Source organism: Leptonychotes weddellii, chromosome 7 (genome assembly GCF_054177405.1).
Source record: "Leptonychotes weddellii isolate Sample4059 chromosome 7, ASM5417740v2, whole genome shotgun sequence".
Classification (NCBI taxonomy): Eukaryota; Metazoa; Chordata; class Mammalia; order Carnivora; family Phocidae; genus Leptonychotes; species Leptonychotes weddellii.
Genome location: NC_138375.1, coordinates 20,841,239 through 20,856,185, shown reverse-complemented (window position 1 = coordinate 20,856,185; position 14,947 = coordinate 20,841,239). Strand labels below are relative to the sequence as shown.

General features: G+C 36.7%; 1 pseudogene; it reads right to left on the bottom strand.

Moving 5' to 3' along the window:
* Positions 1-13,368, bottom strand: part of LOC115944502 (ectonucleoside triphosphate diphosphohydrolase 6-like) — a 40,705-nt pseudogene extending 27,337 nt beyond the window's left edge.
* Positions 13,369-14,947: the final 1,579 nt, after the last annotated feature.

Genomic DNA, 14,947 nt, shown 5'->3' with positions numbered 1-14,947 from the left:
CTAAATCTGTAGATAGCACAAAATTGTACCCCACTGGTGACACAGAATTAGTCATTACGTTTTATAAATAGAATTTCAATAAACCAAATAGACATTATTTCATATAGATTTACTTGGGAATACTATAAAGATTGGATATAGTAGTATAAGGTCAATTTTTACATTACTCAATAAGAAATAATATTGTTTTCATTTCTCAGAAGAAAAGATATCTTCTTTAAATGCTTTATATATTCATTGGGGACCATTCATATCCTTCATTCTAGGGGTATATAAGAGTCTGTAGAATTACAATTATCTTTTCACAAACTACTCAAGAGGAAAGCTGAGAGTCAACACAGGAAGATAGGTGCCATTTTCTAGGTGAGTCATTTTCTTTTTTTTTTTTTTTTAATATTTTATTTATTTATTTGACGGAGAGAGAGAGAGCACAAGCAGGGGAAGTGGCAGGCAAAAGGAGAAGCAGGCTTCCCGCTGAGCAGGGAGCCTGATGTGGCCCTGGGATCACGACCTGAGCCGAAGGCAGCTGTTTAACTGACTGAGCCACCCAGGCGCCCCTAGGTGAGTCATTTTCTGACCCTCACTCCATGTAGTACGGAATTGGCAGATTACCAACAACTTGGATGCAACAATTAAAAAAAAAAAAGTGAAAATCTTGGGGCACCTGAGTGGCTCAGTTGGTTAATTATCCAACTTTTGGTTTTGACTCAGGTCATGATCTCATGGATTGTGAGACCTAGCCTCACATCAGGCTCTGCCGCTCAGCAGAGAGTCTACTTGGGATTCTTGCTCCCCCTCTTCCCCTCGCCCCACTCTCTCTCTCTCAAATCAATCAATCTTTTATTTTTAAATGAAAATCTAGTTTTATATGATGTTTGAAAATCAGTAAATACCCTCACTCAAGTAAACTGCTTTAACACATTTTTAAATCTTATGAAAGCTTCACAAGTATTTTTGGAATAATGGCATAAAAATTTATGTAGATGCACTTCCTAGTTAAACTATAATTGGTGAGAATCATAAATTACCACAATTTTTAAGTCTCTGGAAATTATCCTAAGGGCATACAGTAAATTAAAAAGGATTTATCAAGTAAATCTACCAAATTTTGGTAAGAACACTGAAAATCTATGGCATTTGAGCCATGAGTCTCACCCTCTACCCACAAACTCAGAATGACAGAAATTTCTACTCTTGCATGTACAGCCAAGATCACAGGGCTTCCTATTCCTCAAGGAACTGGTCAAGGACTACAGTAACTTTCCAGAGGAACGTACCACCAACATTTTTCATTCATCCCCACTTCACATTGCAGAAGCTCTGTGCCAGGCAAGAACACTTGAGAAAGCTGGAGTTTTCTTCTATCTAGCCCCAGTTGTAAAGTTGAAGCTCCATCTCACCTATGTCAGGCTGAGAGTATGGGGGCCCCAATTCACTGCAGCACAATAGCAGGGTTTAAGATAGCATGGGTGGAGAGGCAAGCCCAAAAAACCATAGGCTACTGCCCTTCCTGAGTAGTCCCATTTTTATAGAAGGGGTGTCATTTCAAGAAAAGTAGGCCACTGTATCCATGTTCAGGTCTGAGGCACTGGTACTGGATTTTTGCCCAGGGGGATCCTCTGAAGCAATCTCAAAAGAACTGACTTTATTTGGAACAGAGTTTAAACGGGAAAGATCAAGCTCAAGAATACCTTACAACACAGTGGAGACTTTTGTGGTAAGAAATTATGAGAAGGCTGGTAACTCCACGAGGCAACAAGCTAAACTCTACATAAACTATATAAATTTACCAGTGAGAACTAGGGAAAGAGATTGCTAATGACAGCCTTTCTTGGGAATACCCTTGAAAAGGGAGCCTAACTTAATTTGATCAGACTGTGCAACAATTTATACCTGAGGGCATTGTCAAAAACAATAGAGAAATCAGCTGGCAATTAGTGGAGGCTAATAGCTGGATGTGATATCAACAGGAGTAGGTCTATTAACAGATATATCAGAGATAAATACATTCAAAGGAAACATTGGGAAAATCAGTCCCATCCCAGGTTGACTACGTGCAAGCCCAGGATTGTGACCTCTAAAGACTGAAATTAGAGTTTGCGTCCTGCTAGGAAAATAAAAGGACATAAAATAGTACACCCATGTCCTAAACAAATAAACAGGCATCAACAAGCTCTTGTGGGGCAGGGGTTGGGGGGAGCATGGGGGCTAGTGGTAGTGGTGGTGTCAGACCAGAATTATTACAATATGTGATCTAAAATATTCAATCTCTAATAAAAAGTTATGAGAGAATAAATAAGCAAATTAACAACAAAAAAAGCACTGCATATACAGAAAATAAAGCAGAAACTGCCCATGAAGGGACTCAGCAAAGACGTCAAAATAGTTTGGACTTAGCAAAGACTTCAAAGTAGCTATTGTAAAATTTCAAAGAAAAACAAAAATGCTTAAAAAAGTTAAGGAAGGTTTAATCACAGTGTCTCATCAAATAGAGTATATCAATAAAATATATAGAATAAAAAAATGGATTAAATGGAAATTTTGCAGTTGGAAGGCATAATAATTGACAAGAAAAATTAACTAGAGGGGTTCAACTGACAGATGTGAACTGGCATAGACATAATAAGCAAAAGAACAAGAAATCTATCTAGATCCATAGAGATTATGCAATCTGAAGAAGAGAGATTAAAAAGAATGAAGATAAATAAACATCCCCAGAAAAATTTGGGACACTTATTTACACCAACGTACTAATAATGGAAGCACAAAATAAGAAGAGAAAGATAAGAGGGTAGAGGAAGCATTTGAAAAAATGGTAGGTAAAATTTTTCCAAATAATGATAAAAACTTTGATTTTTACACTCAAGAAACTCAATAAATGATAATTAGGATTAATTTAAGGATATTCTTACTCAGTCACATCATAGTAAATACACTGAAAGCTAAAGATAGAGAGAACATCATGAAAGCAGCAAGAGAAAATATACTGTTCATATATTTGGAAACTCCAAAAATACTAACAGCTAACTCCTCATCAGAAAAAAAAAAAATGAGGTCCAGAAATCAGTGGGATTATATATACATAGTGCTTAATGAAGGAAAAAAATAACATACAGATAGGTAGGTAGATAGATGATCGATCAATCAATCGATCAATCAATCTCCAATCAAGAATGTTATCTCCAGTAAAATTCTCTTTCAAAAATAAAGGTTAAAAAAATACTGCTCCAGTAAACAAAAGAGATCCATTGCCATCAAACTGGCCTTCTAAGAAATAGTAAAAAAAATTCTTCAAGCTGAAATCAAGTGACTCAAGAAAGTAATTTAAACACACACAAATCACAGAACATCTTAAAGGTAATTACATCATCTTGAAAGATAATATAAATATATATGCATTCTCCTTCCTTGTTTTAACTGATACAAAAATTAATCCCATAAAACAATATATAATCATTGCGTTGTTTGCCCTGTCACATATAGAAATATTAATATATTTGACATAACAGGAAAATGTATTAACGATTGGAGAAAGGAAATGACATAACTGCTCAATGAAATCCATAGGAAGAAATGAAGAGAACCAGAAATGGTTAATAAATTAATATAACAAACTCTGTAGTTATGTACTTGCTCTCTTTTCCTTTCACTTCCTTAAAAGACATAAGAATGTATAAAGTAATACTTATAACAGTGTATTTGGGGTTTCTAACATACATAGCTGTAACATTTATACCAATAATAGCATGAAAGAGGAAGGTGGAATTGAACTATATTGGAGGAAGATTTCTGTATCTTACGGGAATTAAATTAGTATAAATTTGAAGATGATCATGGTCAGTTTAGATGTTTATGTTAAGCTCTAGATAAAATACTAAGAAAATAACTCAAAAATAGAGTAAAAATAGTTATTAAAGGAGTTAAAATATTTCATCATAAAATATTCATTTAATGAAAAAGGAAACAGTAATGGAGGAACAAAGGAGCAAATCAGACATGAACATTTTCAAAATGAAAATAAAATGTCATTCATAAATTAAAATATGTCAAGAATATTTTTTGAGGAACCTCCATACTGTTTTCCAGAGTGGCTGCACCAGTTTACATTCTCGCCATCAGTGCTAGAGGGTTCCCCTTTCTCCACATCCTCACCAGCACCTGGTGTTTCCTGTGTTGTTAATTTTAGCCATTCTGACAGGTGTGAGGTGATATCTCATTGTAGTTTTAATTTGTATTTCCCTGATGATGAACAATGTTGAGCATCTTTTCATGTGTCTGTTGGCCATCTGTATATCCTCTTTGAAAAAAAAGTCTGTTCATATTTCTGTACATTTTTTAATTGGATTATTTGTTTTTTGGGTATTGAGTTGTATCAGTCCTTTATATATTTTAGACACTAACTCTTTATAGAACATATCATTTGCAAATATCTTCTCCCATTCTATAGGTTTTCAGTTTTGTTGATTGTTTCCTTTACTATGGGGAAGCTTTTTATTTTGATGAAGTCCCAGTAATTTATTTTTGCTTTTATTTTCCTTGCCTCAGGAGAGAAATATCTAGAAAAATGTTGCTATGGCTGATGTCAAAGAGATTACTGCCTATGCTTGCTTCAAGGATTCTTATGGTTCAGGTCTCACATTTAGGACTTTAATTCATTTTGAGTTTATTTTTGTGTATGGTGAAAAAATGTAGCCCAGTTTTATTCTTTTGCATGTAACTGTCCAGCTTTTCCAACAATATTTGTTGAAGAAATTGTCTTTTTCCCATTGGATAGTCTTTCTCTTTTGTTGAAGATTAATTGACCATATAACTGTGGGTTTATTTCTGGGTTTTCTGTTCTACTCCATTGATCTATGTGTCTATGTGTCATTTGCTACCATGTAATTTTGAATTTCTTCTCTTTTTGATTTCTTGGTTGACTAATTCATTGTTTAGTAGCATGTTATTTATCCTCCATGTATTTGTGCTCTTTCCAGATTTTTTCTTGTGGTTGATTTCTAGTTTCATAATATTGTGGTCAGAAAAGATGCATGGTATGACTTCAATAATTTTGAATTTGATGAGTTTTTTTTTTGTGGCCTAATTTGTGATCTATTCTCCGTATGAATTCTCCATATTCTCCACATATATATGGAGAACTCTCCATATTCTCCACTTGAAAAGAATGTGTATTCTGCTGTTTTAGGATAGAAAATTAAAAATAGAACTACCCTACAATCCAGTAATCATACTACCGGGTATCTGTCCAAAAAATACAAAAACACTAACACAAAAGGATACATGCACCCTTGTTTGTTGCAGCATTATTTACAATAATCAAACTATGAAAGCAGCCCAAGTGTTCATCGATAGATAAATAGGTAAAGAAGACATTATATATATATATAATGTATATATATTATATATATATATATATTATTCAGTTATAAAAAAAGAATGAAATCTTGCCATTTCCAACAACATGATAGAACCAGAGAGTATAGTGCTAAGCAAAGTAAGTCCATCAGAGAGAGAAAAATGCCATATGATCTAATTTAAGAAACAAACAAAGGTATAAAGAGAGAGAGGGGGAGAGAGAGAGAAACCAAGAAAAACTTTCTTTAAAGATTTAATATTTATTTATTTATTTATTTATTTATTTATTTATTTATTTATTCCAGAGCGAGAGAGAGAGCAGAGAGAGGAGCAGAGGAAGAGGGGGAGGAACAGAGGGAAAGAGACAAGCTGGCTCTGTGCTGAGCATGGAACCTCATGTGGGGCTTGACTCAGGGCTCCATCTCAGGACCCATGACTTGAACTGAAATCAAGGGTTGGAAGCTTAACCAACTGAGCCAACCAGGTGTCCCAAGAAACAGACTCTTAACTATAGAGAACAAACTGATGGTTACCAGAGGGGAATGGGTGGGGTGATTGGGGAAATAGGAGATGGGGATTGAAGAGTACACTTAAATTATTTAAATTTCAAACATAAAACAAAGAAAGAAAGAAAAAAAAACTATGACAAAGGATGCAAAATCTCTAGATAAGAGAGACAGACCATTACAGAGAGAACATCCAGAGCAGTATCTTGCATGTGTTTCCCACACCCACAGGGCTGCGTGATGAAGGTCAAGTCTTACCTGTGCAAGCAGTGTCTGCAACCCAGGAGAGGATCCCCAACATTAGGAGGCTGAGCTTTCATGGGGCTGCCAGCACATCTACCCTTCTCAGCTCTTGAGAGAGAATATTCATCACCCTTGAATGAAAACAAATGTCTCTGGGAAGGGGAAAGAAGGGGCATTATAATTAGTATCTTGGATGTTTCTGGGGAGGTATGTCTTCAAATTCCTCTGGATGAACCTCTGGCTTCCAAAGCTGTTTGTTACTCAAACGCGTCTTTGCCGAGGAGTCCCTAACCATGCAAGTACATGAAAAATCAGTGGAGAATTATTTCCCAGCAGTTACCTATTGGTAAATTGGGGAAGAATATCTTACCATGTTGGATTCAGCTTCGTCCTTTTCTCCAGTGTCTTTTCCACTGGGAGCATTGAAACTCTACAGAAAACGCTAGTTGAGAGAGTTAATAAGTATGCCTGATTCTGGGGTTCTGAAAGCAGGTCCAACTGGCTCTCACACATAACGTTGATATTTCAGCCTTTCTTTTGTGTCTCTGAATTTTTTAGGACCTTATCAAGGAGGAAGGGTGCTAGCTCTTGGAGGGTCCCTAAAAGAATCTACCAATTCTTAGTGTCATTCTATGTAACAGTTCATATTAAAGCACCAAGTTACTGATGCAATTTTGTTCAATATGATTTATTTTATAAGACATGGAAGTATAATTTAGTTCAGAAAATCTTCCATCCAAAATTATGAGAATAAAAGCTTGTATCACGTAAATCAGTAAGTTTCAGAGATGTTTGCTTATGTGTTATTTTGACTAATTTCCAGAGGCTGCTGATTTTAAAAAGGGCTTCTGTATTGGATAACTCTCATATTAATGTTTAAATCCATGTCCCCTCCTGAACTAACTTTTTTTTCTAGTCATCTAGATTGTGGTTGTAGGGCCTATTTAAAAAAAAATAAAATCAATAATAACATTACATATGAATGGATTAAACAACCCAATCAAAAGACACCTTGGATAATAAAAACAGGATTGAACTGTATGCTTTCTCCTGGAGACACAAATCAATGATACACATAAGTTAAAAGTAAAAGGACAGAAAAATCTTCATCATGCAAACAGCAAAAATAAGGAAACTGGAATGATTACAATACCTGACAAAATACACTTTAAAATTAAAAAAAAGTTATAGGCATAATATATTATAAGCAATAAAAAGGGAGTATGATATATGGTACAACATGGATGAACCTTGAAAACAGCATGTTAGTTAGTACAATTAGTACATTTCCATTTATGTGACTTAACTAATGGTGAAATGATTTTCTTTATGCTATTGCATACGCATTTCAGAACAAGAGCTACTAACATAGCTTTGTCATAGCTCACCCACTCATCAATTGAATCATCACCCTATTAGCTATATAAAAATGCCCCTCATACTGAAGCATAGCTCTGTACCAAACTCCAAATATTTTTAATATCTTGCCATCTAAAAGTTGTAAGAAACATTAAGACCAACTTAAACAAAAAATCAAGAAGGCTTTTTTTTTCTATCTTCTCATGGCACTTTGAAATCTTCCCAAATTAACTGGTATTAAAAAAAAAAAAACTTCTGGGGCGCCTGGGTGGCTCAGTCGGTTAAGCGGCTGCCTTCGGCTCAGGTCATGATCCCGGGGTCCTGGGATCGAGTCCCACATCGGGCTCCCGGCTCAGCGGGGAGCCTGCTTCTCCCTCTGACCCTCTCCCCTCTCATGCTGTTTCTCTCTCGCTCGCTCTCTAAAAAATAAATAAAATCTTTAAAAAAAAAAAAAAAACTTCTAATATATTAAATATCAAATTTAGAAATAACTTAACACATAGATTCTGCTCTACATTAGCTGAGTACCAGAGCTTGAGCTGAAGCACCACGTGCTGATGTGTTGCCAAAGCCTTTCAATTAATTAAGTCACTATATTTGTCTCTGTCTCTGGTGGGTTTACTGCTTATCCCAAGCAGGTGTTGATGGATTAGGACATTTCTTTCTGGCTGATTCCTGATTAAATTTGAACAAAGAACTTGACAGCTGTCATGTCTCTGTTTCCATAACTCCTCAAATCAGGAAGTACCCAGCCTACCACATGAGAAAACTATGGAGAGCCATCTTGTGCAGATAACCTCAAAGTTAGCAAGAGGTATGAAAAAAATACATTATTTTATTATCTTCTTCCTCAGCCATACCATCCATTTAAATTGAATGAGAGTAGGAAAATTTTAAAAGTCTAATTTATTATATGCAATTAAAAATAAGGATGCAAATAATGATGTTCATTTCCCTTTCTCCCTATTCTTTTATTGTATTAAAAGGGCAAAATATTCTCCTCATCTCAGTCTCACCTCCAAGATAAATATGGGTGAGGGTGAGTGTATATCTAATTTTCACTCATAAATTATGACTTGTGATGTGATTGCATTGAATTCCTTCTGAGACCGTTTTGGTCCAGAGAACATTGATTGGCTTCTATCTCTTTATAGTACTTTAATTGTTTACACACACTTTGCTTTTGCAAAGGAAAATTATTTCAGAGTAAAGTTCTTATGCAATCTTTATGTTTTCTACAGATCTGTTTCTTCTTTTTGAACGGGCAAGCACAAAATAATACCTTATAAGTTAATTGCATGTTTGTTGCTTTTGTTTTCCGGAAATTGATAGCACACTTTCTTTTGCAGCAAGAAGTCTATTCATCTGCCTGTTTCCTTCATATTTCCTCTGGCCAGAGAAAAATGCAGTACAACTGCTAATGAAACACATGAGACACGTTATATTTTAAGTATTTTATGCTTTTCCTTGGCTTCACTCCCCTCCTGTGTCTCCTGTCTCCTTGTTGCTTTCTCTCTTCTCACTGGATGAGCAGTTCAGGTACACATTCACATGATCCCACCATCTGAGGCCACTAGGATAAAGGTCTGAGCTGGAATTTGGTTAAAACATTACTCGGTTCGGGAGGCCTGGGTGGTTCAGTCAGTTAAGCGTCTGTCTTTGGCTCAGGTCATGATCCCAGGGTCTGGGATTGAGTCCCCGCATCAGGCTCCTTGTGCCACGGGAATCCTGCTTCTCCCTTTGCCTGCCGCTCTCCCTGCTTGTGCTTGCGCTCTCTCTTTCTCTCTCTCTGACAAATAAATAAATAAAATCTTAAAAACAAACAAACAACAACAACAACAAAAACATTACTCAGTCCATAGGATCTGGCTTCCCCTGAAGCTGCAAAAGTGACCAGGTAATAATGCCCCCTGATGGGCCGGTCATGGCGGTGGCGGTTAACTCTTCATGGAGAATCATGAAGTTTTTCCAAGAGCGGTAAGGGAAATGGGAAACAGCTTATTCTCCTTTATTTCCTACCGTGGTCAGTTTGGAGGTAGTTTTTGGCATGGCCTCTTGGAAGACATCGCATGATGGAAAGACACGGATGTATAGCAACTCGCTAAAACTCTTCATAGGTTGTTGTGAAGTCCGGGCAGGTGCATTTGCTTCTCATCTTTCTCTACCTCAGTCTCCGTTTCCCTCACTCTCCCTGCTCTGCAAATACTTCAGCCAAGAAATCTTTTGTACTTAAGCCTTGCCCTGGCCCAATCTTCAAGAAAAATGAATGTAAGACGCAAGGGCAGGGAATCACTTTTTTCCTCCATCTGAGACAATCCTTCCATGAAATTGTGCTATGGAATATGTAAGAGTTACCTACTCTATGAGATGGTCAGAGAAAACTTCTCAGAGGAAGTGCCAGGCCATTATTTAAAGCAGATTACTCAATAGTATTTAGCATGCCAATGTAGTGATATACGATAACCTCAAAACCAGAACAAATGTTGATACAATTATAATTTGATTTTACTCCATTAACAATAACAATACATTTTGTATTTTCCCACCTAAAAGAATGAAGGAAAACAGTAGAGAACATTTGATACAGCATATAGGAATCATCTATTACACAGACCATGAAATCAGAATGACTTGGATTCAAATTCTGGATTCTCTAGTTTGTGAAATTCTCTAAACCTCAGTTTTAGGTTTTTTGATCATGAAAAAATAGTAATTAAATAAAATGACTTGTAAGAGCCAAATTAAATGAGAAGATATGTCAGAATATAGCAAATGGGTAAATACTATAAACATCATTTTCTCTCCAATTTCTTATCTGGATGGTAGTTGTCTTCTTACATGATGACCGTGAGAATAATCTCCCATTAGCCATTTGTGGGCTGAGGAGCTTATTCCCTCCTACTTTTTATGGGTTTGTTTAATTCATTCATTCATTCTGCAACTATTTTTCATTAACTACTACAAATATGATATGGCAGTAAACTAAATAAATGGAAAGTCTTTGTCCTTTAGGAGCTTTTGTTCTAGAAGACGGATGCTTTTCTACTCCTTTAATCTTTTCCAAGCCATGGGATTATTTTTCCCTACCCTAAAATGTGCTAAATTACCACTCATAAACAAAACAGAAATAATCCACGTCTCTGTTCTTCTCTAACAATCTATTTTATTTTAAGCCAAGCTTCCACAATCTGCAAATATTAGTCATTTTTCTGACCTCCATTAACTCCTCAACCTACTATAATAGAGCTTCTACCCTTCACATTTCTAATAAAACTGTGTTTTCCCCAGTTTACAAATTACCACTTAGTTTCAAAACATAATGAACCCTTTTCAGTTCTTGTCTCACTTGACCTCACTGCACTATTTAATTTGTGGTCCATTAATTTATTCTTGAAAATGGCAACCTTAGTTTCTATTACACTATTCTCTACTAGTTTTCTCTCCATTCCTTTGGGCATTCAACTTAAATACTGAATTTTAATTTCTTTGATTTTGTCTATTTTGTTTAAGAGTGTTCCTGCCCCAGGCCCTCTTATCTTTTTCGGTGTACTACTCTTCTTGGTCCCCACACAGGCATCTCTCCCCCACACCCATATCACTTCAGGCATATCTCCATCACTTCATATCCAGTTTTTGACATTTTTCTCTTTACATGTTTAGTACCTCTGCACTGTGCGGTCCTATGGGCAAGAACAGAATTTTCATAAAGTTAGTATTATTAATTTCTTAATTTTGAATATATTCTAGGCATTCCAGAAATGTGATTTTATATAATCTTAATTAAATTAAATGAATAAGTAAGGAATGTTATTCTGGATAATATAAGTGAACCTGATTCATCTGGTTGAAAGGCCTTACAAGTGGAATTGAAGCTTCCTTGAAGAAGGAGAAATTCAGCCTATGTGCCACGTTCAAGTATGCTCTCCTGATGGCATGCCCTGTGGACTTTGACACCTCGCTCTCACAATTGTGTAAGCCAATTTCTTACAACAAATATCTTAGTATATATACCTAGTCATTCTGGTTCTCCAGAGAACCTTGACTCAAACAGATATTGGTACTGAGAGTAGTTCTAGAGGAATAGAATCTTAATGATGAGTTTTCCGAATTGGCTTTGTGGGACACAAAATTGGTACTTTAATTTCATTAGATTTAGAGATGCTGATTATTCTATTTTTATGGGGAAGAGAGTACTGGTAGCCCATGGCATAATAGGGCAAGATATAGACACAAAATATCACCACTGGATACTCCTAACTAAACACTTACATGATACAAAATTCTGGGTGACTATATATTTGATACCTTAAAACATTTTTTTAATTAATTAATTTATTTGAGAGGAGTGGGGAGGGGCAGAGGGAGAGAATCTTCAAGCAGACTCCCTGCTGAGCGTGGAGCCCAATGAGGGATTCTATCCAACAACCCTGGGATCATAAACTGAGCTGAAACCAAGAGTCAAATGCTTAGCCAACTGAGCCACACAGGAGCCCCAAAATATTTTGTCAAACTAATAATGAATATAATGAGGTTTGCTGGTTGCTACTAAATGAGCTGAACAACATGGAAAAAGAAAATGAGCTCAGAGATTCAATTTCCTTGCTTAAATTCTACATGCCTGGCCTAAAAAATTCCACATCTTCCCTGAAGGAAACCCTTTTACCCTTTAGCACAGGGCTGAGATTTCTGAAAATTAGCGTCTAATCTTACAAGTGGCTGAATTAAAATACAAATTCTATTTTGCTTTGCAGGGTGTCTTCTGTTAAAGCAAGGGCATTGATTAAGAAAGAAGGAGATCCTAAAAACTGTAATTGGGACAAATGGACAGATGGTGCCAAAGCTGGGGATACTGCAGAAACCTATGGCAATGGCTGGTTGGTGATGTTGTATCTAGGAAAATGAGAGATGGATGCTATATATTCTATAACCAGAAAACTAGGTATGTTGTAGAACAAAAGACTAATTTAAATACTCCAAACAAATTTATAGTGATAATCTTTCCCAGCCTCTCCAAAGGGAACCACAGGCATTATTGGGATGACTGTGCATTTGGGAAAGTAAAATCAGCAGATCTTACAGTGATTATTGGATGACAGCTCTGAACTGACACTAATTCAGAAGACCCAAAACATCACTGTGGTCCACCAGAAAGAGTCAAGTCTTATAGAAGTCAGACGATCTGGGGCACCTGGGTGCCTCGGTCGGTTAAGCATCTGCCTTCTGCTCAGGTTGTGATTCCAGGGTCCTGGGCTCAAGCCCCATGTCAGGCTCCCTGCTCAGCAGGAAGTCTGCTTCTCCATCTTCCCCTCACCATGCTCTTGTGCTCTCTCTCACTCTCTTTCTCTCTCTCAAATAAATAAAATCTTAAAAAGAAAAAAAAGAAGTCAGATGATCAAAGGAGTTTTAGGTTAGGTCCCAAGCCCATTGCGTAACTATTTCCCCAGTTCCAGAATACATAACTGGAATGCATATACTCAGCAATTGGCCAGATCCCCACATTGGTTCCCTGACCTAAGGGAAGGCTGTTATAGTAGAAAATGCCAAGTAGAAGCCCTTAAGACCGTCTCTATATACAACAATGGTTAACCCAAAGCAGCACCACCTTCCTGGATGGATTGCAGTGCATTAAACACTTGGAAGACGGCGGTGGTGGTAATTCCCACCATATCCCCACTTAACTTGCCTATTTTGTCTGTGCAGAAAAGAAATGGACTACTGTAAACTTACTCAGACTCTCAAATGCAGCTGCTCTTCCAGATTTGATTTTGTTGCTTGAGCAGATTAACACATCCCCAGGTACTGACATGTAACGTTGCATCTGGTGACTATTGTTTTCTCTATACATATTAGAGTAGTTGCCACAAGATGCAGTGTTTTTCTTCAAGTGATAAGGCCAGTAGCACATGCTGACTGTCCTCCATTGGAGTTATACCAACTCTCCATCCCTACCTAATAATTTACTTCACAGGGATCTTGATTACCTTTCCTTCCCATGAGACATCACACTTGTCCAGTTCATTGATGGTATTATGTTGACTGGACTTAATGAGCGGAAAAGTATTAACTATCTCCAGACATATTCATAAGATGTTTGCATGCAGAAGATGAAAAATAAATCCTACTAAAATTCGAGGTCTTTCCACTCTCTGTAAAATTTGCTGGGGTCCAGTGGTGTGGACTATGTTGAGACCTAGCCCTTTTAAAGAAAAAGAAAAATTGTTGCACTCCTAGTGCAAAATCTTTGGATTTGGGAGGCAACATATTCTTCATTTGGATCTATTCGGCTCCATTTATTGAGTGACCTGAAAAGCGGTTAGCTTTGAGTGGGGCCCAGAAAGAGAGAAGGAACTGCAACAGGCCTAGGCTGTTGACTACTTGGCCCTATGATACAACAGATCCAATGAATGATGCTTGCAGTATCAGTGGTAGATATGCTGTGGGGAACCCATGGCAGGCCCTGGTGGTTGCATCACCGTTGAGAAACAGGTTCTAGTTTGCTACTGGGCCTTAGCAGAGACTGCAAGTTAAGTTGCTTATTATGAACAACATGCTGTCTGATGAAACAAGTCATAAATATGACTGCACACAGCAGTACTTCATTATTAAACAGAAGTGCTAGATAAGAGATAAAGCTCCACTGGACCTCAAAGGCACAAATAACTAGCAATTGCAGGTGGAAAAAATACCAGTGTCTCCCCCTTCTGCTATATGAACTTATCTCTCGAGACTGTACCTGTGGATTCATTAGGGATTCCCTGTGGTGGAGAAAACTCAAGCCTGGTTTACAGGGAGTTTTGAGTGATATGCAGGCCCCCTCTGGAAGTGGACAGCTAAGCACCACAGCCTCTTTATGGATTGTCCCCAGAGGACACAGGTGAAGGGAAATCCTCACTGTGGGCAGAACCACCTGTGTAACTGAAGAAATCCCTAATGCTTCATGCAAGTTTCCTCATCTGTGAAGAGAATAAAAATAATACAATGGCATGAATATTTTTGGAAAATTATTGGAGATGATACATATAAGGCATTTAGGACATGTGTTACATTGTAACCATGTAATATTTTTGTTATTATTATGTATTTTTATTTCATAGAGTTCTTTGATTCTTCTTAAACAATGTATATTAATATTGTCAAAAATTTCTAGTTTAAGAATTACTTAGATATTGACAGAAGGAGCTTGTGAATCCTAGACAGAACTGACCTCTCAGATTTCAACCAGGGCCTGCTAAATTGAAACAGTTACCTAAACGTTAGCTAGACATATATGATTCATAAAATTGAACAATATCATTGAATGACAAATTCACTGTTACATAAGTTCACTTAAAAATTAAATATACAGAGTTTAACTGGATTGGATATTTATAATAATAAATTATTTACCATCTTTTTGTTTTGTTTTGTTTTGGATACACAAAATATGTTATCTATAGCAGCATAAAGTGTCATACATAAAAAGAGAACAACAAATATAAAAAAAA